The 27945-nt window shown below is 33.9% G+C and overlaps 1 long non-coding RNA gene across 1 annotated transcript in view; it reads right to left on the minus strand.

The window, feature by feature from the left end:
• Positions 1-19446, minus strand: part of LOC116422064 — a 32367-nt gene extending 12921 nt beyond the window's left edge. Inside the window, exons 1-2 of the long non-coding RNA XR_004232651.1 lie at positions 19391-19446; positions 17716-17818 (exon numbers count right to left, since the gene is read on the minus strand). This is a non-coding gene — a long non-coding RNA (uncharacterized LOC116422064). The remainder of the gene's footprint in view (positions 1-17715; positions 17819-19390) is intronic.
• Positions 19447-27945: the final 8499 nt, after the last annotated feature.

A 27945-nucleotide genomic window follows, 5' to 3' on the forward strand; every position in this document is an offset into this window, starting at 1 on the left:
TCTCAAGTTGAAAAGGCCTTCTTCAAAGAGCTCAAAAAGGATTTTAAAAATCAGATGAGAGCAATAAAATAAAAATTGGGAAAGAAATGAGTTCTACAACAGAGAGTCAAAAGCTTAGAAAAAAAGACAAAAATTGAATAAAGGAAACAATCTTTCTTTTTAAAAAAAGAAAGAATTGACCAAATGGGAGAAAAATGCTCTACAGAAAACAGCTTCTTCAAAAGTAGAAGTGACCAAATGGAAAAATGGACAAAAACTAACAGAAGAAAATTAATTTCTTAAAAATTACAATTGGGTAAGTAGAAGTTTATGACTCTATGACACATCAAGAATCAATCAAACAAAATAAAAATAATGAAAAAATAAGAGAAAATGTAAAATTTCTCATTGGCAAAGTAACTGACTTGGAAAATAGATCCAGGAGAGATAAATTTAGAATTATTTGAGTGCGTGAAAGCCATCATCAAAAACAAAAAAATAAAAAAGAAAGAAAGAAAGAAAGAGAAAAAAAAGTCTGGTTCACATCATTAAAGAAATTACCAAGAAAAACTGCCCTTATATCCAAAAACCACAAGATGAAATGTCATTGAAAAAAATCCATTGATCACCTCCCGAAAGTGATCCTAAAATGAAAACTACAAATAATATTGTAACCAAATTTCAGAACTATCAAATTAAGGAGAAAATACTACAAGCAATCAGGCAAAATAATTTACATATCAGGAAGCCACAGTCAGGATTACACAGAATACAGCAGTTGCTACTTTAAAGGGTAAGAGTGCTTGTAATATGATATTCCTAGAAGCAAAAGAGCTTGGACTACAACCAAAAATCAACTACCCAGCAAAATTTAGCATAATAATTTAGGAGGAAAGATAGACATTCAATGAAACATGGAACCTTCAAACTTTCCTGATGCAAGATCAGAGATGAATAGAAAAATTAATATTCAATAGACATGACTCAAGAAAAGCATAAAAATGTAAACAGTAAAGAAAAAAAACATGTTATTCAATAAGATTAAACTATTTGCATCTTTACATGGGAAGGTGATACTTGTAACTTGAAAACTATATTTTTATTAGGATGTCTAAGAATTTATAGAAACAAAAGGTGTATGTATTTGTCCTTTGGTCCAGACATAAAATCCAAAATATTTAATGGTAGCATTAATATTCTACCCAAAGGGAAAAAAAGTACATCTAAATTTTATCATAAATGGCAACCAAAATCACATCTCAGAGTTGAAAAGGACTGCAGAGTTTATCTAGTCAACCCCATACCTAAATAGGAATCCTCTCTACAATATGTAATGCACAGATTCTGCTTGAAAAACTATGATCTAGGGAACCCAGTTCTACCCAAATGAGACCATTCTACTATTGGAATGCTGTAATTTTAAGGAAGAGTTAACTTCCCCTAATTTTCCCCTCTGAATCCTTGCTGAAAAAAAAATCTAGTTCTTCCTCTAAATCAGTGGTACTGAAAGTGTGGTCCAGAGAATCCTGGGAGTCTCTGAAATCCTATCAGAGAGTCTACAATTTCAAAATTAGTTATTACTTCTGATTCAGGAAATATCTATCTATAAACATAACCAATATAGAAAAAAAACCTTTTGGATAAATTCAATAATTTTTACTAGCATAAAGATACTGAGAACTAAAGTTTGAGAACTGCTCTAGTTGACAGACTTTAAAATGCTTGAAAAGAATTCTTACGTTCCCATATGTCATTTCTCCTCCAAGTTTAACAATGCTCAGTTTCTTCAACCAGTCTTCATAGGGCCTTCACAAGCTAGGGTTGCTTTCCTATGAATGTCAATGTCCAACTTGTCCTTGCCTTTCCTAAAATGTGGTTCCCAAAGCTGAACATAATGCTCTGTTATCTGAATAAAATTGAATACAGACAATGATCCTGTAACAGTCCTCATTCTGGATACTCCCTCATTAAGTTAAAATAAAACATTACCCCTCTCTACCTCTACATTCACCACAGCTGCTCAGTAGCAAAATTAGGTCAGAAAGGCACTCCATAGGGAAATGATTATTCCACTAAACTTTGGACACTAATTCCCTAGAGGATGGGCCTTTTATATCTTAAGAGGTAAGAAAGCAAAACCACCACTTTCGTAAAATTATCAGCCCACCCTAAAAAGACAAAAGTTTAAGAACACTTCAAAAGATCAAGCTAAATCAATTTATACACTGCATTTTTTATCCATAAGAAAAAGAAAATAGGAAGAATATGAACATTTTTATTTCAAAGTAAAATTATAATATCTATATTTGTTGAAATAAATTTGCAAAGATAGGAAAATGAGCATATGATTATTTATTATCAAATTCTACCTTAAATACATGATAGCTGTTAAAGTTAGGCAAGTTACATGACTTTTATCTGCCTCAGTTTTCTCAAATATAATATAAGGGTAATAATGGCATCCACCTCCAAGGGTTGTTTTGAGAAAAAATGAAAATGTATTTGTAAAGTTCTTTACAAAACATAAAGCCTTTTGGAAATGATAGTTATTATTGTTGTTGTTGTTGTTATTGCAGAATGCCTGATTCTTGTAGTGCTACACACACACACACACACACACACACACACACACACACACACACACTACTATTCCTACTAGTGTTTCTCATCATGTGGCTAAAAGCACATTCATTTTTCTGACTTCCATATCAGATTGTTATCTTGAACTTGCCGTATATAAAAAGTTTTGTTACATGAAGTATTTTCTAGCACCCTACTTTCTCTATTGTACTTTTGGAGCTGCTTTTTAAGTAAAAAGAAGGTTTAACATCTATTAAATTTTAGCTTATTCAATCTGGTTTTTAGCCTATTGAGACAATTTTGGTGATGTTAAAGTAAACTATATTCCAAACTAGTAAAGAGTGAGGGAAAAAATTTTCTCAAGTAAGAAGCACAATTTACTGGCAAATTTCAGAACATTACCCTATACATCTCTGAGGTAAATGTTCTAGCCTATTCCAGTGCTCTCAAGAGATTCCCTGATGAGAAGGGAGAGTGACCTCTCCAGCAACTACCATAACTATCTCTTGTTCTATTCACCATGTAGTTTCATGTACCATGCACTCATAATCCCTTTAGTTCCATCTGTTAATTAACTTATTATAGCCAATATTTAATCATAGAAAACCTGGTACAATAGCATCACTACGCTTATAAAAGGACTGAACAAAAGTATATTGCAATATATCAAGAACTCAAGCCTTCATATGTGTAGAAAAATTGTGTGAAACTCTGTCCATGCATGAAGAGCATAGCCCATCTCAAAATTACACTTTTATAGAACTGCCTGTGGATCAGTAGTAAGTCATAAGTTATGTGCCCATGGTCACCCTGTAGTAAGTGTCAGAAACAAAATTTAAAGCTACATCTTCCTGATGCAAATCCATCACTGTCTCTGCTGCCCCACACTAACTTGACAATCTACATTTCAAATGGAAACTATAGTTCTGGCAGGTATTTCTTGAAATAAATAGTGATTAGGTGGGTCTTGGAAGTACTTTTGATTTACAGTAATTCCCGGTTGAGCCTAGTAGGGATTCATTGTAGACCTCTGATTTTTAAAACTACATGTCAGATACAAGAAGCTCTTGGTCTCACAGACCCACAAGCATGTATCTGCCACAATGCAACTTCAATGACACCTGCATTACAGGATTTAATTAGTGAAAAAGACAGGCTTAATCTCATTCCTAGGAAGTTCCATCAGTTACAAAGGACACGGTAAAAACTGAACAAAATATTTGGAAATACTCCAAGTCATTCACTTCCTTTCTTACCCACAATTATCACATCTCAAGATTATTTAAGGACTGAAACAGGTGCAAAAAAAAGCATATTACCAAATATGATTCAAAACTGATAACTGATAACTCACATTTCAGTTATTGTAACTACTATAGAATATATTTGATATAGATATAAACCTAAAATATTTCATTTTAGAGAATATTAATATGCTGATAAGATGAATGACAATTATTACTTTTACATATTAATATCTGTTACAGGTAAATTATTTCTAATAATAACCTGAGAATAATGATTTTTCAATCTCATAAGTTTAGGAACTTAAAGTTCAGGAGAATTTTGTAGCTTTTGACTTAAACTGAATTTAGTTAAATGTTTTTCTTTTTAAAAAGATACCAAAGTCATAAATTCATTTTATATCAGCAAATGATATTTTTCAAATATACACACACACACACACACACATATATATATATATATATATATATAGTCTTTAAAAGGCATTCAAGCCAGACTTGGTGGAGCACCCTTGCAGTACCCTTTACTATGGTGGCCAAAGGATCCTTGGAGCTCTGGAGCTCTGAAGTATAGTAGGACTAATGTCAGTTGGGTGCCTGTATTGTCTGACATAAATATGGTAAATTCCCAAGTGGATGTGAGAGGAGCAGGCACCAAACTGCTGCCAAAATAGGGTAGGTCAAAGCTTTGGGACTGATCAGCAAGAAAATGACACCTAAGAGTGACTCCTGTACATCTAGCCTTGGCAAAATAAGTAGACTCAAGTTCACTAGATACATTAGATAGATAGATATGCACATACATACATATATACATAGGAAGAAAGAAAGATAAATAAATTTAGTGAATGAATAAATAGATTAATGAATGAATGAGTCAGTAAAAAATAGACTCCTACACTAGAAACTGGACATATAGAATGATTTACTGGCTAAATTTCTTTCTTAAGGCCCAGGTCTTAAACCAAAACCATTCTGGTTCTTATTGATTGTCCACCAGTAGATTCCAGATCGAGCCTGATTTGGTCATTATTTGGGTACTGCTTGACTCAGATCAATATAAATAGCAATAATTTCTACTTTGACCAGAAACCCTGAGAGTCCTCCCCTTCCAGATTTATTTTTTTTTTGACTAAATGAAAGAGGAGATTCTTTGCTCTATTGATACCTAGTCTTCATCATTGAATGGGTGGGAACCAAGTCAAACTGAGACCTGTTGAAGACCTTAGCTTAAAAAGGCTGAGGTCTCTCATTGCATCCAGGGCCATCTCTAGTCATCTTGATCTATATTTGGTCACTGGACCCAGATGGCTTTGGAGGAGAAAGTGAGGCAGGTGACCTTACACAGCCTCCCTCAGGTAAATCTAATTCACTTGCATGCCATGGATTTACCTTCCTGATGCCATGGTCCTCTTCAAGACTGAACAACAGACAACAATAAGAACCAACAATCCCTGTTCTTAAGGAAGTCTTAAAAGAAATAAGAATATAAGCATATTCAGAGATAAAGTTGTAAACTAAAAAGATATTTACATGTGTAATCAAAGACCCTGTTTTTATATCTCTGCTCTGTTCCTCTCCAATTGTGTGACTGGAAAAGCCACATCACTTCTCTTGATCTCAAATTTTCACTTAAGCAGACTATATAAATTAATATCTAAAACCCTTTCCACTTCTAAATCCTGTCAAATCCTATAAAACTCAGACTTAATATGCAGGATGTCCCAGAAGTCTCAGCAACATTTAAAACTTTAGTAGCTGGCTTTTGTAGTTTAAAACAACACTAAAACTTCTGGGATGCCCTGTTTGTCTAATACCATCTCTCATGGATAGTCTTTCTTCTTGTAAAATCAAATTCATTTTTTCATCTGGTCATATTCTTGTTTATGAATTTCCAAAAATTATGCATGCTAGATCTACCTAGAACAGTGGAGGTTTTCTTCCAATACTTTGGGAATAACAATGAAACTATTCAACTGTTACTCCTTATTCTCGTTTTAGAACTGGCTCACCACCTTTTTGGACATTCATGTCTTATGATTTTTATTGATATGTTTTATTTTCATATCACCTAAATCTCTCATCAGATCTCTCCTTTCCATCTTCTAGAAAGTAGAGTGAAAAAAAATCATAGCAAGAACAGAAAAATATTGGTGTTAAAAACATATACTTTGGCAACTGAGAAGTTTGAAAGTATTGTGCAATTTCACAATGAAGTACCAAAGCTTTGACCTACTCTGTTTTCGAGATCTGTTCTCCCGATTCACTCATCTATGGGTTCACCATATTGATGTCAGAATTCCAATTTGACTTTAGAACTCAAATGCTCTAACAAAATGACAGTTTTAGTCATTGTTAATGCTGTGCAAGATGCATATTCCATGAACTAATTCAAATGGCTGCCCTGTCCAAATCATGTCAAAATGAGGAAAGGTTTTTCAACAATTCTGGTATTCTTTTGTTGTTGTTGTTTTATTTGTTTATTTTTGGTTTTGTTTTTCCACTGTGACTGGCTAGGGTTATGTCTTTTGAGTAGCAATGGATCTCCCAGTCTGAACCCAAATTATCCTGATGAATTAGAACCTATTACAAACTAACTCACCCCAGACTCCTAACCATTATTGACCCATCTATATTCCTGCTATTACACTAATATTGTTCCTTTCATAACCTCTTAGATAAATTATCAGAGACTATGACATTGAGCTAAACTACTAAGTTTGGAAATCCTATCTTTAGCTGATACTATCCTAAAAAGTGAGAAACCATTATATCTAGTCAGCCTCAGCACCATAACCAACCACACTTCTCAACTCATCAATTTTGTGACTTGCTAAATCAAAATAACTTTAATCTTTCATACGTATTTTATCATTCCCTTTGAAAATATCTGCTCCTTCAGGTTATGTGGAAGCCCCTCTACCAACATTGAAAATACTCTCCTCATAGCTTCCTATCTGCTTACCTAAAAAAAAAGCATATAGCTATAGCCACTAAGATTAAAAAACGTTTTGGGATAATTCAATGATAAGAATATAAAATGAACCTGTGCTTTCATTAACATAAGGAACTCCTAGCTGGGGAAATTCAATACAGGTTGCATTTTCTCTGCATTGTGTAATCTTAAAGAGTTTCCTGAGTATTGAGTAATTAAGTGACCTTCAGAGAGCAATACAGTGTATGTCAGAAGGGGATGTGAACTTGGGTCTTTTTGGTTCTAAGAGCAGCAGTCAATATTCCATCTTGTCTTTGAGATTTACAAATTCAACTACAGTTGATTCCAAACAGTTCTTGAAAACTTTAGTAGTTCATGATACTGTGTCTGGTGAGAACAATTTGGATTGGGTAAATAGGGAGCATTCTTTGAAAATTTTGACTGCAGAATGTAGAATTTTTATTTTTATTACTGAGTGCCAAAAAACCTCATGTTTGATTCACAATTTCATTCAACATAAGTTCCATTAGGATTAGAAATACTGGTTAAGGCAAGTGAAATTATAGAGTAGGTAATAAAAAGAGAGAAATAAAACACTATAAAACATTGCTTGCTGTAAATGTCCTAAACTTTACTGCAAATCCTATGCAAATTTAAAACTCCTCAAAGTTAATTCAAACATTTTGTAGAGTTTAGGTATGAAAGTTCAGAATTAAATGATGATCATAGGATCTTAAATCCTAAATCATAGGATCTTAAAAGTGGAAAGTACCTTTGAAATCCCTCATCCAACCCTCTAAAACATATCCTACAATTATCTCTTTTGTTTGAAAGCCTCTGGTGTTAGAGAACACACTATTTCCCAAGGTAGTCTACTCTGCTTTTAAATAGTTCATTTTTTTTATCAATTCCCCTTTTTACATCAAGGTTAGTCTTTTTAATACCTCTATCTTTTGTAGCTAATTTCATCTTCTTGGACCAAGCAGAACCAGTCATTTTTCTCTTCCATGTCACAGTCCTTCAGCTGTTTTTAAAAATAGCTAACATTCCTTCCTCCATCCACATTCATCTCCAAGTTAATAATTCCAAGGTATTTCAAGTATTCCTCATGGAAGAATCTTCAGGATATTTCCCTATTCCCAGGATATATTCCCTATTCCCTATGCCCCCTTGACCTCTCACTATATTATTGATATCATGTCATCAAGGAAGTGCCCAGAATTGATCACAATATTCTAGGTGATGAGGGTAGAGTACAGAGAAGCAATCATTTCTGTCAAAGTTATGAAACATTTTACCTTTCATGTAATGGGGACAGACTGAGGTACAAATATAATTATATCTGTCATGGCAAGTAATCCCTAAACACTCTGTTTTGTGTTATTCCAACAAATGATCACATAATTGAAGTCTCTCATCTCGACTGTATCATGTCTCTATACTAGGATTTTGATCTCTTTACCAAATGCCTCATCTATTTCCATTTTTCTATTCTTATAGATTCCATTTTACTATGTTGACAATATCATATCTTTTTTTCCCATTAACCTTCAATAGACTGCTTTCCAAAATGCTTTCCCCCATCTAAGTCCTGGATTTGTTCACATGAGAAAAGGGTAAGGCACATATTCAGCTCCACTCCAGGAGATCAGTCAGATATTCCCCTAACTGCTCCTGATACACTAGTATAATTAAAGGAATTCTGGGAAAGAATCATGAGAATTAAGTTGTACTGTGAATGAATCAAACAATCCTGGAGAGCAATTTGGAACTATGCTCAAAAAGTTATCAAACTGTACATACCCTTTAATTCATCAGTGTTAGGTTACTACTGGGCTTATCTCCCAAAGAGATCTTAAAGGAGTGAAAGGGACCCACATGTGAAAAAATATTGTGGCAGCCATTTTTGTAGTGGCAAGAAACTGGAAACTGAATGGATGCCCATTAATTGGAGAATGGTTTAATCAGTTATGGTATATGAATGTTATGGAATATTATTGTTCTGTAAGAAATGACCAACAGGATGATTTCAGAGAAGCCTGGAGAGACTTATATAAACTAAAGCTAAGTGACATGAGCTGAACCAGGAGATTATTGTACATGGCAATAACAAGACTACATAATGATCAATTCTGATGGACATGGCTCTCTTCAATAATGAATTGATGCGATTACAATTGTTCAGTAATGAAGAGAGCCATCTACACCCAGAGAGCGCTGTGGGAACTAAGTGTAAACCACAACATAGCATTTCCACTCTTTCTGTTGTTGTTTGCTTGCATTTTTGTCAGATCAGGTCAAGATATGGGTCCAAGGAGAAATTAAGAAAGGAGGCAAGACCAGGATCCAGATTATTTTCTAGTGTCTGATAAAGGAGGCAAGACCAGGAAGACTTTTTTACATCATCTAAAATTGCAGTAGGCATAGGCTTTCAAAGTATAATATACTGTGTCAGGACCTGGGCCAAATACTCCATCCAAGAATGTTGTAGAGGAGATAACTAAACCCTGACACAAAGTCCCAAGATGAAGCCAAAGGCATACATAAAGAGAAGAAAAGTCTGAATATTATTAAATTATAATAAATATTAAGGAAATCTCAGAATAATAATGTAAAATCTAAAATCCCAGAATAAGAAGAGACTTGCATAAAAAACAAGGTAAACATCCCCCTCACCCCATCCCCAAAGCATGGATTAGACTATAGGGATTCCAAGATTATATGGGGAAACAATTTAAAAAGACCTGAAACTAGAGAAATGAGTTCATTAGGACATTCACAAGGAATCTATAAAGCTTGAAAATATAATTTTAAAAAAATCTCATTCAGTAGATAATCCCCAAAACGAATGGAACAAATAGAATTCTAAAGTTCAATGATACAACTAGAAATATTAGAATGAAAACAAAATGAAAACATGAAGTATCTATTACCAACTCCTCCCAAAAAATTAATCTGGAAAAAAGACAAAGATTAATAATTTAATAATCACTAGAAGCCCTGAAAACTATAATCCAAAAAATGTAGCAGACAAAACAAAAATACATACCTCATCTCCCCAATGAAACCCAAATTAAACACATCCAAAAATGTCATGGCCTTGCATAGAATAGGTATTGCTACTCTGTCAGAATGTAAAACTTGTTTCTTGTGGGAAAATTCCTCCTACACAAATTTCTGAAACCATATTCTGTTCACATGTTACTTGCTCCAAGAATGTTCCATCTTCATCTTACTCTGTACATCACTCATGTATATTTACTTCACATTTGTCTTCTAACACTTCTACTTCTTTCCTATTTTTTGTCTTATCAATCCAGTGTAAAAGAATAGAAACCCTTTTCTTTTTAGAGAGTTCAAAAAAGAGATTGTTTTTAAACTTGGTCACATTGAAAAAGTAAAATCAAGCCTATGGATTCATTAGTTCATGTGCTTGTAAACTAAGGCAAGAAAAAAACTTGAAAAAATAAGACATTTTACTGGCAAACAAATGAATAATAGAGCAAAAGATAACAGCCCAAGCCCCATTCAAAGACAATGCAATTTCATTTGTTTTTCCCCACAAACAGTCATGAAAATAGGCTCCAGCTAATAAAAATGATTCTGATAAAGCCAGGAAATTTTCTCTGTGCAAATGGAGGAAGATAAGCTGGATGACACTGCCCCTGCTGGTATCTGATGTCTACAACTCATAACTCATGTAATTATTCCCCAACTTTACTGTAATTCCTGTTTTAGCAAGTCTCATACACTTCTTTTTCCTCTAGTTGTAATCATGTCCATGTTGCTATCCTGATTTCTCTCTTCCTCATAGTAGTCATGAATCTCAGTATATGCCATTATCAAACTTCTTTCTTCAGATTTGTTTCTTCATAGTAATTCCCTGAGCTGCAGGCACACATAGTGCAGTCCTTATTTTCATCATGAATATTCACACTTTTCACAGGCATAATGGAAAATAGTTTAATCCCTTTCCCATTTTGTTATTAAACAGATAATTAGTGTAAGAGAGAAGGGAAATATCACAGTGGTTTGGAATTGTCAGAGAAGGTCTCATGTGAAATGCATTCGTTTCTCTTTCTGTTTGCTTATTGTAACCCTAGGCTAAAGATAGAAGATTTCGAGCAAAAAGAGATATACTATTAGTTACAGTGGTATAAAATCTAGTCATTGGGGAAGTTCTTTGTCTGACAGTTTTCCTGCAGGTAGAGTGCTTTTAATTGACTGATTCTGTGCAAGAAATGGTGTCAACCCTCAATATGTCCAAAAAGTTGCTTTCTAGAAACTTTTCCAATCCCAAAACTCAAAAAAACAGAAAAAGGAATTGTGTTCCAGCTATAGAATAATTACAGCTGAATCTACAAGATAAAAAGATACCCTTCATATACAGCAAAAACACCATGCATGAATAAACATTAGAGAAATGTAATACTTAAAAAGTTCTCATATAGCAACTCTATGCCCAAATGACTCTTTTATGCAGAGTAGTAAGCATAAGCAAATGTTTGAACTGGTCACTCCAGGTTCACTTATGAGAATCCCCCCATGGCAATGATTTTTTCACAATAAGCATAAGCCACTAATTTCCCCCAATCCTGCAAAGAAAAAGAGGAAAGGTAAGGGCTTAGGAAAGATAAAGCCTAAAGAAAAATAGAACTGCAAGGCTCAAGAGCAGGGGATTGGAGGCTCACCTGGAAACAAGAAAAGACAGAATAAGGATCAACTCTCATAAGACTCCCATTTGACATACTTTCATGTATTCTAAAGTTAGAGAGAATTAGGTGGCACAGTGGGTAAAGGGCTGGGCCTGGAGTTAAGAAAACCTGTGTAGAGGGCCAGGAGGTAAGACTCCATTCCAGGTTTTGAGTCTTGCAGCAACTTGGCTCACCAAAACCTTTATTGAAAAAGCAGAGACTGATTGTCAATATAATAAATTAATAATCCAGTGACTGAAACAAAATGCAAACACTACTCTTTGGATTAAAAGCTAAACCTTTGAATTTAGGACAGGAAAGTATGTCCAGGAAACTAAATGTATTTGGGAGAAAGATACATGAGATAATGGTATAATAAACTTTACTCTGATGTGTATCTCAACTATTTACATCTCTGTCTAAGTAACCAAGATCTGGGGCTTAAGGGGTTTAATCATTTACATCATAGTAGAATTTTGTTAGGCTATAGGAATTTTAAAAGAGTGTATTTGTATCAAGCCTATGAGCATTTGAGATATATATATATATACATATATATGTATATATATTTGTGTCTCTGATCAATAAACTTCAAAAATCCATAAACAGGACTTCTCCACCTGGTCCCGGTATGTCACATCCTTCATCACACTAAAGGAGCTGGACTGGAACAATCTGAATTCAAATCTACCCTCAGATTCTTACCAGCAATGGGAACTTGGCAAAAACAACTTCAATTTACTTCAGTTTCATCAGTAGTAAAATGAGGATAATAACAACATTTAGGAGCAGCTCTATAGTGCAAAAGACAGAGTGTGTGGCCTGGAGACAGAAAGACTCATCTTTCAGAGTTCAAATCTGGCTTCAGACATTTACTGTGTGACCCTTGGCAAGTCATTTAACCCTGCTTGCCTCAGTTTCTTCATCTGTCAAGTGAGTAAAAAGTACTCTAGTATTTTTGCTAATAAAATCCCAAATAGGATCACAAAAAGTCAGAAGCGATTAAAACAACTTAACAACTCCTCCCAGGGTTGTGAGGATCACATGAGACCATATTTATTGAAGTGTTCAGTAAAGGAGATGCTTAGTAAAAGTTTGTTTCCTTCCCTAGACAACTAGTCTCTGTAGATTATACAGAGTAGAAATCAAGAGATTGAGGGATATGCCCAAAGTTAAATGAGGGAGGAAGCAAAAAAGAAGGAAAAAAAACTGCAAGTCTTAAAGATCTAGAGATAAATCCCAGCTCAGGCAGAGATAAACCAATAGAGAATTATAAAGACAGAAGGAAAAATAAATAAGATCTCAAAAAGAAAATTAAAATTCATTGAATAAATATTAGCTAATGAAGGAAAATTAACTTATAGTACCCAGGGAAAGAATGAATCCTGGGACTCTCCAGATATCATGGGGATAGTAGCAAGAAATTTCAAAATGGTTCCCAAAATAATAGGAATAAATTTAGCTCAGAAATAGGGATCTTAACATAGAATTAAAAATGCACACAGCAGAAGAGGAAATAAATGGATCCCTCATGGCAGTGGGTGGTAGAAGGGAGATATATGATATAAATAAGGGGCATAATAGAAACAAGTGCCTGGTATAGCTAAAGAAGAAATCAAGAAAAAAAAAGTCTGAAAAGATTTGAGGAAAAAGAGAATGCAACTTCCTGTTAAAAATAAGAGATATATTCTAGGCCTGGAAATTTTAAGAATTGAGATTAAAGAACAGCTAGGTGATGTAGTGGATAGAGCACGAGCCCTGAATTCAGGAGGACTTGAATTCAAATTTAGCCTCAGACACTTAATACTTCCTAGCTGTGTGACCCTAGGATTAATCCTGATTGTCTCAGGAAAAAAAAAATAACATTAAGGAGTAACATTTAGTTTGGGACAGGGCAGTACGAATTACTTTTATAAATATTTCTAATTACTTTAGCCTTCTATTGCTGGTTGTATCTGTATATTTTTCTTCTTTTGCATTTCAAACTGCAAAAAGGTATCCAAATAATGCTCAGATCCCTCCCACAGCATCTTTGGGGGAGTCACTTAGATCTAGTTTGGGGTAGATCAATTTAGCTATTGATAGGGCCATAAAGGCTTGGAAATGACTGAAAGAACTGAAACTACAAACCTGCTGATATATATCTCAAACTACCCTTCCCTACTGACTACATGAGACCCATGAGGCAAATGTCCTTATGTCATTGTCTAAATTCTATGTAATCTTCTTTCTGATTCTCTCCCCACCAAACAACCTAATAAATGTCTTTCTTTTGGGGGATTTGGGTGTTGCCCTTATGACTAACACTCTAACTAAAGGAAATTCATTTAAATACCAGGAGGGTTAAGGAAACAACTGTTGTAAATTGTATTTCAGCAATTAGTAAAGATATAGAGAATAGCAAAAGAGAAACATTCTGGGGCTAAAGATATAGTCCCCTGGACTGATTCCAAAAAGAGGATCTAACACCTAGACAAAACCAGATCCTTATAACAGAATTTCTTAACTTTTATGCGTGAGTTATGAACCCCCTTTGGCATTATGATGTGGAACTCAATGGAACCCTTCTCAGAATCGTGTTTTAAATGCACAAAATAAAATATATAAACTGTAAAGAAAACCATTTATGTGGAAATATAGTTATCAAAAAAAATTAACTCCACAAATGCCAGGTTAAGATCCTGAGTTCTCTACCATATATGTGTATGTATGTATGTATGTATATATATATATATATATATATATATATATATATATATATGTGTGTGTGTGTGTGTGTGTGTGTGTGTATGTATGTGTGTGCAATATACACATATTCTATATAATATATAACACATATATGTATATGTGTATATAGATATATAACAACAATATCTATATACACATATATAACTGCAGTATTTCTAACTACATAGTATATACATATACATATGTACTACATAGTATATAGCACATATGTATGTATTTATGTGTGTATATGTACAGAAACTACTCTTAGTCGATATTGTTTTACAATGACCTCAAGAAAGACTCAAGTTGAATTGGACCTCAAATATTTACTAGAAATATGTCATCCTGGATAAGTCATTTAATCTACCTCTGTTTTCTTAATTGCAAAAGGGAGATAATATAGCATCTTTCTCACAAATTTCTTCTAAAGATCAAATGAGATAGTATAGTAAAGCACTTTACAAATCTTAAAGTTTTGCATAAATGTTGGTCATAATGATGATGATATGAATAATATTGCTGGATGTTATTTTTATTGAGTGCTAAGGATTTAAGCAAAATTCATAAGGACAATATACGATGTTTCTATTTCACTAAGAATTAATTATGCACCTGCTTTGTACCCAGTACTATATATATGCAACCTGTAGTATTACATATGTGGTTTGACTTACTTGAATTGTCATTGCAAAGATTGTACATCTACCTACTATCAAATGCATTTTGTTCTACATGGCGCTATGTTAGCTCTGATAAGAAAAGATAACAGAGAATTTCTGCCAGTTTAAGAAGACGATGACCTATCTATTCCAGTCTATGAAATTATATTTTAATGAGCAAAAGAAGAAAGCAAGGGGGAAAAATTCCACGCAAAATGGAAATAAATTAAGTTGAATTTGAAAAATAAAAAAATGAAGCTGAGTCACTTAAAAACCAAATCAATTCATCTACACCTCTTTTCCCCTTAGTTTTCTACTTTTGGGGCATTTTACAAAAGTGGTAAGATGATCATAAATATGGTAATATAAATAATTCTCTTTACTAGGCTTAAGTAGGTAAAAAATAAATACATAAAAAAAGTTTGTGCTTATTTCTAGAAGCAAGGTTTCCAAGTAATTTCCCAGCTTTTATAAAATTTAACTAATATTGGATATACCATTAAAATTATATGACCTCATAGTTCTTCATAAAAAAAATTCAACGAAAAGAATGCAAAAATGCAATACCAATCTGTTCTGATAACTATGTTGACAGATACATTAAATAAGCAAAGGTGCAGAATCAGAACTATAAAAATCAATGCAGGTTATTTCAAGACTCTATCTATTACAAGAACCATAACTGCCATTTGGTTAACAACTTTCCAATCATTTATTGTAAAGAATCCTTTCCATAATAATAACATTGACTTTTCTACAGTGGAGATAGGATTAGAGATTGCTGTGGCAGGGAGCTATTTCTTTAAATGGCATAGGTTGTAACTGCATTAAAATTCCATCTCTCCTAATCATTAACTTACAAAGTCATTCTGTTTAAATTCCTCTACAAGTTAATTAAGCCTTCTGAGCCTCATTTTTCTCACCTTTAAAATGGACTTAATAAGAGTATTTATATTCCCTTTTCTATAGGGTTGTTTTTGGAAGAGGAATTTGTAAACCTTAAAATGCTAAGTAAATGTTATTCATTATTATCATCATCATTTAAAAAATAAGTACTGGAATTAGTTATTTGGTGGTTAAGGAACCTCAGAAAACATTTAAAGGAAAGGGAGCAAAAGTAATGGATATATAGCTGACCTTGAATCATGAAAATCTGGGTTCACATGCTAACTCTAATATTTACTAACCATATGACTGAGCAAATCATTTAATCTCTCAGTGACTTAGCTAACTCTCTAAGACTATATAAATTGCAGGGTAGTTTTAGATCTGCTTTCATACTTCTATACAAAAAAAAAAAAACACACACACAGCAATAAGAACAACAAAAACACTATAGTATCCAGGATTATTGAATGAGCATTTATAAAGCACTAGGCACTGGTCTGGATGCTAAAGAAATAAAGATAAAATCTGTCCCAGAACATAAAGAATTTATATTTTAAACAATTTAGCCATTCACTTGAATAGAACCTAGATTCAGGGACACAGCTTATGGACCTGTTGATTACCTAAAGAGTACCTGGAAATAATTATGTCATTATGTATTGTCTTCTTATCTTCTTAATTAGATTATAAACTTAAGAACAAGAGTTTGATTTCTTATTCTTTTCACTCCTCAGTAACCAGTACCATGTTGAATATACAGTATATGGTATTAAAATGTGGGTTAATTTTTTAATTGAAAAAAGGAAAGAGTTAACAAAATCTAAAAGCCAGAGATAACTTTGCAAATACTCTCCTTAACTTGAAGCACCTCCTAGGTACCATATTCTACTCAATGCACAGGGAGTTGAATCAAAAAACTGAAAAATATTTCTCTCTAGACATTTTTGATTGTTGCATATATATGAGTATCTCCCTTTTGTCCTAATTTAAAATTTTGAGTCAATGATTCTGTTTAGACCCAATCAGTACCTCTTTAAACCTCAGGTTCATCACCTGTAAAATGAGTGGGTTGGATCAAATGAGATATGACATTCTCCTTTCTACTGATGGAACTCTAATCCTACCATCTTGGCTTGAAAGGAATAAAATTTTAGATTTCATATTTTCTTGAATACAAGACTGTTTTGGTAGCCAGGTGGCACTGTAAATGGAGCCCTCAGTTGAAATCCTGCCTCAAATACCAATTATGTGACCAGGAGAAAGCTATCTAACCTCTTTTTGTCTCAGTCTCCTCAATTGTAAAAAATGAGATGAGATGCAATGTCCTCTAAAGTCCCATCCAAGATCTAAATCTACAATCTTGTGCTTAGATCTCATTCTCTCTGTCAAATAAAAAAATTCAGGAAGGGGGGAGGCTAAATTAAATTTGGCTCCATGTCCTATAGGAGAATTTTCAATTGTTAACATATTGAACCTCTTTCTCTAGAAGTAAATGTCACTCTTATTCACAGCAAGGCAACATGCTACCTCTTTCCCTGAAAATAATCCTGCATTAGTATTAGCTTATATAATAAATGCCTCTCATTTCTAATTTCTAATGTTGGTCAAGGAACTACAGGAATAGAGCCTAAAGCTTGTGCTGTTCTGAGAGATAGAGACTTTGCCAGCCTGACTTAATCAAATCTTGTGTATTCTATAGACTTCCCTGCAACAATGGCTTAAAAAATATCCCTCCATGAAATGAGATGACAGTGGAAGTCATCCTGTTCCTAGAATTGCTTGGCATAAAATGCATTAGATTCTTTCAGTTTCATACAGTTATAGGGAGGAAAATCCTACAGTTCTTCCTATAGTAAAGAAATGAGCAGTGTCACACAACTCATCTGGAGGGTATTAGGTGGGGACGAGCTTCCATTTCATCTAATGAAATTTGTGACAAAAAGCTATTACCATTCTAAGTTTTTACCCCTTAAAACACTGTTGGCTGGCTTAGGCTAAGAGCTTACCTTTTTTCACAGGCACATCCTTGAGACAATTTTTATTTACTTCTCTGATTCGGAGTGTCTCTCATTTTTCTTATGATCCTTGAGTTAGTTCATATACTGACAGCTACAATGTGGAGAGAAATAAGCCATAATTAACTGCTTCATAAATAACAAATTAAGTTTTCTCAAACACAGGATTCTTAAGTAAGACTATTGAGTAAAAACTAATTTTGAAATGATTTGATATAAATTTTTCATGTTACAGACAAGAAAACTGAACCCATGAGAGGTGAAATGTTTTGTCCAAACCTATTTGAAAAAAACCCAGCAGGATCAGAAATCCAGGCCAAATCCTCTGACTCCAAATTTCATGCTCTTTCATAGACATATGGACCTAAAACTATAAAGGACTCTGGATATTATCTAGTCCAACCACCACATTTGGCAATTGAGGAAACTGAAACCTGTGAGTAATTTGGCCAACTTAGTAAATTTTAGAGGTGAGATTTGAACCCAGGTCCTTTGATACCAAAAACCTTTCTATTTCCTATTTGTAGTATGTTATGTCCTCATCTATATTCTTTTAGCTTATAATTATTAATATTAGCACTCAAATTTTCAATTAATCTCAAGTAAAACCTGACACAATTGCATTTTTATAAAATTCACACAATCCAGTATTAAACCTGTGCAAAGACATGCTGTTTTGATTGAAGTATATTCAATAAGATTAATGGTTTATATTCCTAAGTATCAATGATAGCAGAACTTTCAGCATAATAACCTACTTTAATTCAATGAGAAAAAAAAATGGCCTGGAAACTTTACCTTTGCATCACCTTTTTTTTTAAGGATAACAATGGATGAGGAATTTTAAAGATTTGTGATTATGGAAACAGGAGGAAATATTCTGCTCATAAGTAACTGAAAAAAAGACTGACTGTTCTAGCTTCACTTGTTATTCAGCCTTCATTTTTAAATAGAAACAATGACATTACAAAGTGATGTCTTGACTCCAACATAAATTGGGTGTAAGTGATGCAGAATTGCACATGCAAAGTGATGCAAAGTCATCAGTCTCATACTCTTTTCCTGAGTCATCAATCCAGTGGTTAGACGAAAGTCAGATGACTGGCTGTAGCCCAGGATCCAGTGGATGACCTTGGTGTTTTTGATGTCTGACTAAGCTCTAGGCTCTCCACACTGCCTGCTTCAGCTGCCTTTATGGCTGTTGGAACAATTGTTCTACCAGAGAAAGTCTTAGACTTCCTGCTTATTCACTAATGAGTTTGAAATCATTTGATTATCCTCAAAGTGGCTTAGCCCATCTGCAGGGATGATTTTACCTGGTGAGGCTACTGCACATGCTCTGAAAAACTGGAGCTACAAGAGAGAGATGAGTGAGAGATGGATGGATAGCAAAGGTAGATGAGTAGCTCTGAAAAGAACTCAGCAAGGTCTCACATCAGAAACGCTTGTCCTCCTGAATACCTAATACACTTCACTTAAAAGTCCTTGAAATGAGAAGCATTATGAGGAGTCTTAAAGTCATGATTGTGCATGCCCAACTTGGAACTTACAAGACCAGAATCCCACCTCTGATAAATACTGGCTATGTGACACTAGTCAAATTATTTAACTTCCCAGTGCTCCAGGCAGCTCAAACATAAGTATAAATGGCAGAGAAGGTACTCACCTGCACTGATAAAGGGAATTTCCTGTTTATGCAAATAAAGTCACATGTCCACTCCCTTTCCTATAAAGCAGCACAGAAATATTTTCATCAAACATTCTGCTCCTAAATGAGAAATTCCCAAGTTACCCCAAAATTTTATTTTCTTTAAGAAAAGATCATTCAGGAGAAAGATAAGATAGTGCAGTGGTTATCACTTTGCTATGGAGCTGCTTCATTACTTTCAGAAATTTCAGATAGATTAGCAGGTAACTAATTCACATTATAAAAGATTTCTTCAAATTTAGAAAAGGATTATCACCAGGGTTCCTTTAAATAGAAAACCTCCTATGGCAAGAAGTATTTATTTACAGATCATTAACTGTTGGGGCAGGGGGTACAGAAAATTTGAAAGAGTTACAAGTAACTGACAGCTTAATCAGAATTGAAGATAAGCCATACCTGCAGCCAGATTTAGAGGTCTGGAAAGTAGATTCATAAATACCCGAGTGAGAAGAAACCTAAAACATCAGCTAATCCAAGCAACTCATTTTATCAATGAAAAATATGAGATATAGAGAGCAGAAATCCTCAAGATTACAGAATTTAGTTAAATGTCCCTGCAGGATTACAATCTAAATTCTTTGGCTCCAAAAAAATGTACTTTCTACTATCATCTATAATTCATTCAGATCTAATTTGCAAATATATGATTTACTTATTTTTAGGAAAATAATGTATCTTTATTAATCATCCACTTTGTAGGGAACCCTGGATTAGACACTAGGGAAAATCCGAAGTTTGGAAGAGATACTTCCTCTACCCACAAAGAATTTACATTCCTAGAGTATATGGGGTATGGAAGCAAGAGTAGTTGAGGGCAGTGAATACCATTCATTAAGCTTTAATACCTCATTAAATTTAACAAATATTTATTCAAGTCCTTCTAAGGAATCTAGGTATCATTGACAGAGTGACTTGCCAAGAGTCACTTGAGCCTATTTGCCTTAATTTCCTCATCTATAAAATGAAGTGAAGAAAGAAATGGCAAATCACTCCATTATCTTTTCCAAGAAAGCACCAAACTTAAAGAGTAGGAGATGACTGAAAAACAGCTGAACAACAAAGGCACTACTATATGATGAAGATACAAAGAGAGAGAGTTATAAACCAGTGCTATGTGGAATTTTTGAAAAAGGTGTGTGTGTGTGTGTGTGTGTGTGTGTGTGTGTATAAACAAATAAATTAATAGGATGATAAATCTGGATATAGCAAACCTGGAAGTAAGAAAGGATGAGCATAACATGTCACAGAAAGTCTGCAAATGGAAGTGAAAAGAAAAAAAGAGATTTACTTCTCCAGGCCCAGGTATGAGGAACATCCAGTAATGGAAAGAGTGAAAAGGATTGCAATACATTCTCGGGAAAGTCAAGTTTATGTAATTGCAAGGATATAACAAAGCATAAAAGGGAGTGATACAATGGGAACAATAGTTTTGGGGTTATTTTTTAACTTTAGAATGGCAGTTGCAGCAAGCATAATGAAAGAAGACAGAATAGGACAGATAAATAACAAGAGTAAAGCTAAAGTGAATGGGGGAGTGAGGGAGTTTGCACCCAGACGCTCTTACTTCAAACCACAGGAATTATGAAAATTTGTTAGTTATAGGACAAAAAGAACATCTCCAGGAGCTTAGATTTAGAGTTATAAGGGACCCTTTGCTTAATTGTATATGAGGAAACCAGTGGGTGTTCATACCTTTGTATCTATATGAAGTGTGAGACAAGGATTTGACTGAATCAGAAGTGTTGAGTTCCCTAAAGCAGGGATTCTCAAACATTTGGACCTCAGGACTTCTTTATACTCAACAACCATTAAGCCTAACCCTGCCCCAAGAACTTTTGTTCTATGGATTATGTATATTAATATTTATCATATTACAAATTAAAACAACTTAAAATTATAATGAAAACAACTTTGGCCTTCAGAATCCCCTAAAAGGTCTTAGAAATCTAAGGAATTTTTTTAAAAAAATTAGAACCATGGTCCTCAGGAAACAGAAAATACCTTACTGTAGGAAGGAACCTTTTAAGTCAGGAAGGCTTATCCAATCAGATAGCATAATCATTTATTTTCTACCTGAAGATGACAAACAGCAACTGAGCTAACGTTCGGAATGTCTCAAAGAGAAAAAGCTTCTACCCATCCTAAGCTAACTATTGTTGTGCTAACAAAAAGATCACTGTTGAAATGTTGCTGAAATGAATATTGTTGCAGTCCAGCTGAAGTTAGTACAGTATCACCCAGATAACTCAATAGTTGAAGGCAAACAAGGATGTCAACTGCCAAAAGAGGAGTGAATCCAGGAAATCCAGTGGATGAACCTATCCAATGGAAACATCATGCCCTAGGAAGAACTTGGTGGCTAAGCAAACTTGCTTAGCCTGTCCAGCTGCAGAGAAACTGCAATCCAGTTTGACCAATCCAGCAGTGAATCAATGCAGTAGCCACTAAGTCTTGCAAATACAAAGAAATCATTCATCTCAGAAGTGAACTGGTTGGGGCAGTGATTTGTGGTCACTATGATTACATCCAAAATATACTTTCCTCAGAAATCAAAAAGGTAGGGTAAAGTAGTCCCTAGTTTCCAAGGTGGTTGTGTTTTGGTTCTTACTATACTTTCTCTGTAAATTTTATTTTGTGAAATCTAATGGATGTTACTTGGATAATAGATATTGGGGAGATGGTAATTATTGAAACAATATTAGAGAGATGTTGACTGGTAGGGACAATATTTAATAGCAACTCGAGAGTAGTAGAATTAGTACAAAGACACTCTTCAAATACTTAATTATTAGAATGCTGAGCAAATAAGTACTCTTGTTTTGGGGCCCTAACCTGCTAGTCTGAATGAGGTCTAGAACCTATGTGCTATATTAGGATACAATTTTATCCAAATACAGATACTTAATTAGAGCTAAAAAAGTAGGAATTTAAAAGAAACATATTCCAGAATTCTAACTTTTTTTAACTTTAAAAAGAAAAGATCAGACTGGTAGTTTGATACTTAACTTTTTACTTTCTAACAGAAAGAAGGAAAATAGAATTTTCCTATTCCATAAATGTGTTCTGCAAATAGCCATATAAAATCCCCACAGCCAAAAGCAAGTACTAGCCTATCAAATGAAATGGAATAAGCAAAGAAGTTGCATGCACCAGTATGAAGGAGGCTCTGACTTTGATACTACTCTTTTCCAGAATGTAAAATAGAACTGATTCACATACAAAGCAGAGATAGAGGGTACATATACCATGTTCATCATAGACATCTAATAAATGTCTGTTGAATTAAATGTGTTAAATTAATGACAGGGACAGGCACCTGGAAGACACTTCATTATATTTTTCAAAAATAAAGAGAGAGAAAATGGGATAATAATAAGAAATCAAGAGCAAGGGAAATGTTTTACTTTTTTGTAAGCAAATTATAATGGGTTGCCAGGAAAGGAAAATAGTTTGGTGTATCTTTGTAAAATAAAGTTATGTGTTTCAATGATGTTTGATCAAGAGAAATGAATGTTTGAGTAAAAAGTCAGTGTGGATTTTAGCACCAAATCTTCTAGAAAGTTTCAAAAAGGATGGTAGTTTCCTATTAACTAGTTTGCCTAATTGAATTTAAATTGTATGAATGTGTGTGTGTGTGTGTGTGTGTGTGTGTGTGTGTGTGTGAATGTTATGAGAAGCCCAGTTCAGAGAAGAGAAGAAAGAATTGCTTGAAAAATCCTAAACTACCCACACAACTTTCAAATGATCAGAAAGGTCAGGGACAAGGGGAAAGACCAAACAAGAGACAGTAGATTTAGAGGGCTTGGTGAAGAGAGATGAATTTAGATAGAGTGCTGAAAAACAGAAACAGAAAAGTCTACAGCTTCACACCAGTAATGAGTGAGAAGGGGTCATTTTAGCGAACCTAAATGCTAAATTAGTAAGAGGAGAGACAGAGTTTCTTAGAAGCTAGCTGTAAAATAAGCCTTGACACTAGCCTCTCAGAGAAAGGGCAGAAAGAGTGGCACAGGAGAAATCACCAAGAAAAGAAGTATCTGTTTTAAATTAAAGCCTTATCTTTAAGAAAATCTAGGGAAATATTTGGTACTTGTTGCAAATTTAATTGCTGTTGTTTGAGCAGAGGCTTGGATGATTATTTTAACTTGATTCAAATGGTTGTCTATTATATGAATTGCAAAGGTATATTTAGAAGCAGCCTAGGAAATTGATAGAAGGCTAGACCTCAAGTCAGAAACCTGAGTTTGAATCATACCTCTCACATTTACTAGCTAAGTATGTAATCCTGAATCTCCGTTTATAGGACTTTGTTTCTAAGTATTAGACTATTGGAGATCTAGGTTGAAGGAAGGAGTTTATTTACCAAGGACAAAATCATTCTAGTATTTATGTAAAAATAAAGGACATATGAAGAAAGATACAAATATATATAGAATAATTTTACACATATATATGTCCATAGACCTATTTATGTCTAAGGGTAGCCATCTCTAGGAAGGAGGGGAGAAGGAAAAAGAAATTTACATGATAAATTTATTATATATTTGAAAGGAATAGCAAATTATGCATAATAGTTTCATGTGTAATTTTTTTAATTATACCATGTTATGAGGGGAAATTATATTGTTACTTTCTTTATGCTGTTTCATTAAATGCTTGTATGTCAAAATAATAAAACTAATAAACACACAAAAAATTAGAAAGATAAAGAAGCTTTTGGTCTATGATAGCTAGTTGTATTTCTAAATTTCTTTACAGCCCCTTCCAAAAAGAAAAGCATAGCAGAAAGGAGTACTAATTCAGATTCTACTGCTAATTAGATTTGTCTTCTTTCCAACAACTTTGGAATATATTTTCGTTTGTCTTCATGACATGAACATCTTCTGCATTATAAGCTACTATTTCAACTAGTACTTAATTTCTTCATCTCTAAAAATGAACTATTTAGATTATTTGAACTCTAGGATATTCCAGCACTCTGGGTCATGTCTGATTCTATAAGCTATCAAGACTGCCATCTAATGGTAAAATTTATAAAGTGCAAATACATAATACAGGAACCCACAAGAGATGCCAAAGGTAATTTGTAGTGTGTAATGACACAATGTTATTTCCAGAAGGAAAATATCTTAGACAAAGTATCTTTATTTTTTTGTCTTGAGAACATCCTCTGCATCAAAAGCTACTGTGAAAACTAAGATAAGACAAATCAGTCGGCATCAATCAATTTCTAGATTCTGATCTAAATAGTATGAGTCAAACCTAACAGTAAAGAAATCAAGGTGAATGAAGGGGAAAAGCAAAATCCAGCAAAAGACTATACGGAAGGGATTTCATTTATAACACCACACTTTAAAATAAAATAAAAAACAAAATAGATTTAATCTTGATTGTTTTTTTCCTTTCTAGTTGTTCAATTGATGAAAGAGGAACACTCATTAAAACCATTTTGTTTCTTAAAAATAAAAACTTACTCTTAATTTAATGGGGGCAAATGAGAAATAGTGGATAATTACGAAGTTACATGTTACTTATTGCAGAAGATGAGGAAGATGAAAAGGGGTGATAATTTAATGGTCCATGATAATTCAATTCCACCAATATTTATAACATGCCTATTATGTGTCATACACTATATACACTCTATAGAACACTGGGGATACAAAGATGAAAACAAAACAGTCTCTGTCTTTAGAGATCTTTCATTTTGTTTGGGAAAAAATATGTAGAGAAGTAAGTAAAAAGAGTTTTTCAGTGTATATGATGATTTGCTTTCTACCTGCTCATCTCATCTCAGAGCAACTAAGTGGCACAGTATTTTGAGTACCAAGTCTAAAGTCAGGAAGACTCACTTTTCTAACTTCAAATATGCTCTCAGGTGCTTACTAAATATGTGACCCTGAACAACTTACTTAACCCTATTTGCCTCAGCTTCCTCATTTATAAAATGAGCTAGATAAGCTAAAAGAGTATTTTTGCCAAGAAAACTAGTCATAATGAGTTGGAAATGATTATAAAATAACTCATGCAACAAAAAAAAAAAAAAGATCATCTAAAATGAAAGGAACCACTTGGGAAATTCCAGGACCCTGATTCTTAGAGAATACATCCAGTGATTTTCTGCCACATGGATGGGAATAACAGTCTCCTTTCATTGGCTGTCTGACTGGAATAGACTGTTCTTTAAAACTGTCAGATTAATAGGCTCTTGCTCTTTTTCCTTGCTGTATCCAGAGACTGCATATAGCTCATCCATATTGCAGGCACCATGAACTACACCAGGAAAGAGGGATACATACCTCTTCCTTTCCACCTCTTCTTTTGGCTTTGTTTCTTGGTTTACTTCTATTTATGTTTTGTTCGTCTTTAATTTATCAGGTACAAGCATTAATATCCCTCTGACTAGAATTTAAAGCCTTGGTGAGGTAGATAAAGGGATTCCACATGGGCTATTTTAGACAACCAGACTATAGCAAGTCTGTGAATACAAGGTGTCTGAGAATCAAAATCAAAGAAGGCTATGTATGTTAGAATTGGGATTGAGACATGAGCACACACTCCTTCTACTACCCAAAGTATGGAGCGATATTAGAGGTGAGGGAAATCAAGTATCAAGTGTTTGGAATATAGTTATATATTTATTATACCTTTTGAAATACATATGCCTTTGTAAAAAAAATCTGTTAGTGGTCAAGTGGAAATGAGGTGCAAGGGACTCCCCTCTACAACTGGGGTAGCACACTACAACTTAAGAACACCAGAGAACCCTGAAGAAGGGCAAAATGTATATATCTGACTTCAGGCAGTGGAGCCCTGGGAAGTTGTGTTACATAAAGAAATTGGGGAAGGAGAGACAGAAATACACTAATTGTGTTAACAGCTATGAATATCAGGAAAGATTCATGGAAGAAGTGACATTTAAAGTGAGAATTCAAGGAAGCTAGTAATTTTAAAAGGGAAAGGTGAAAAGACAGAGAATTCTAGGCAAGCTAATAAGAAGCCAGGAAATGAAGTGCCTTGAACAGCAAAGCTATTACCTCTTTTTGCCCAAGAAACTTTTACGTGACCCCAAGTTTATAAGTATATAAAATAGATCTACAAATTAAGCATTTACTGATAATAAATCATAAAGAAATTTATTCTGAAACAATTATATCCATATAATTTTACTATTTATTAAAGTCAAAACAAATTTACATACTGAGATGAATATGCTTGTTTATTTTTACATGAAGAATTAAATCTTGTAATGACTAATGTGGAAGGAATGTGAGAAAACTTGGATACTAACACATTTTTGGTGGAGTTGGGAACTGATTCAAGAACAATATGGAACTATGCCCAAAGGGCTATATCAAACTGTGCGTACCATTTAATCCAGCAGTGTCTTTACTGGCCTTGTATCCCAAAGAGATCATAAAGGAGGCAGTTTGTGGCAGCTCTTTTTGTAGTGGCAAGAAATAGGAAATTGAGTGGATGCCCATCAATTGGGGAATGGCTGAATAAGATATAGTACATGAATGTTATAGAAGACTACTATTCTATAAGAAATGAATGGCAGGATGATTTCAGAGAGGCCTGGAGAGACTCACATAAACTGATGCTAAGTGAAATGAGTAGAACCAAGAGAACATCATATACAGCAATAGAAAGATTATACAATGATCAATTCTGCTGAATGTGACTCTTTCCAACAATGAGATGATTCAAGCCAATTCCAATGATCTTGTGATGGAAGAACCATCTATACCCAGAAAGAGAACTGTGGGAATTGAGTATGGATCACAACACAGTATTTTCACTCTTTTTGTTGCTGTTTGATTGCATTTTGTTCTCTTTCTCCTTTTTTCCTTTTTGATCTGATTTTCTTGTGCAGCATGATAATTGTGGAAATAAATATGGAAAAATTGCACATGTTAAATATATATTGTGCCAACTGAGGAAGGAAAAGAGGAAAAAAAATTGGAACAGGAATTTTTGCAAGGTGAATGTTGAAAATCATCTATGCATATGTTTTGAAAATAAAAAAAAACCTTAACAATAAAAAATTAAAGAAAATTAAATCTTGGCTGAATATTTGAAATTGTTTACTGTTACCAAATTTTCTGTGATCCACACATTCAATTACATAACCCCATATAGGATTGCAATGCAACATTTAAGAAGCTTTATTATACAGGATACAGTACAGGAAACAGTGAGTTTCATTGGAATATGAACTCTGTCATGTGAAGTAATGTGGAATCAATCTGGAAAGAAAGGTTAGTTGTGTTGTAATGGGTTGTTAAATGTCAATCAGGATTTTATGTCACACTTGAGAAACAACAAGGAATCACTGCAGCTTCTTGATCAGAAAAGTGAGAGAATCAGACTTATGTTTTAGAATTATAAATCTGCTAGGAGTGTGCTTGACCAATTAAAAATGGAAAATAAATAGCAGGGAGATTAATTAGTAGAATATAGCAACATCTAAATAAAAGTTGTGGCCATGTGGGTAGAGAGAAGACAAATGAAAA

The sequence above is a fragment of the Sarcophilus harrisii genome, chromosome 3 (assembly GCF_902635505.1).
Source record: "Sarcophilus harrisii chromosome 3, mSarHar1.11, whole genome shotgun sequence".
NCBI lineage: Eukaryota > Metazoa > Chordata > Mammalia > Dasyuromorphia > Dasyuridae > Sarcophilus > Sarcophilus harrisii.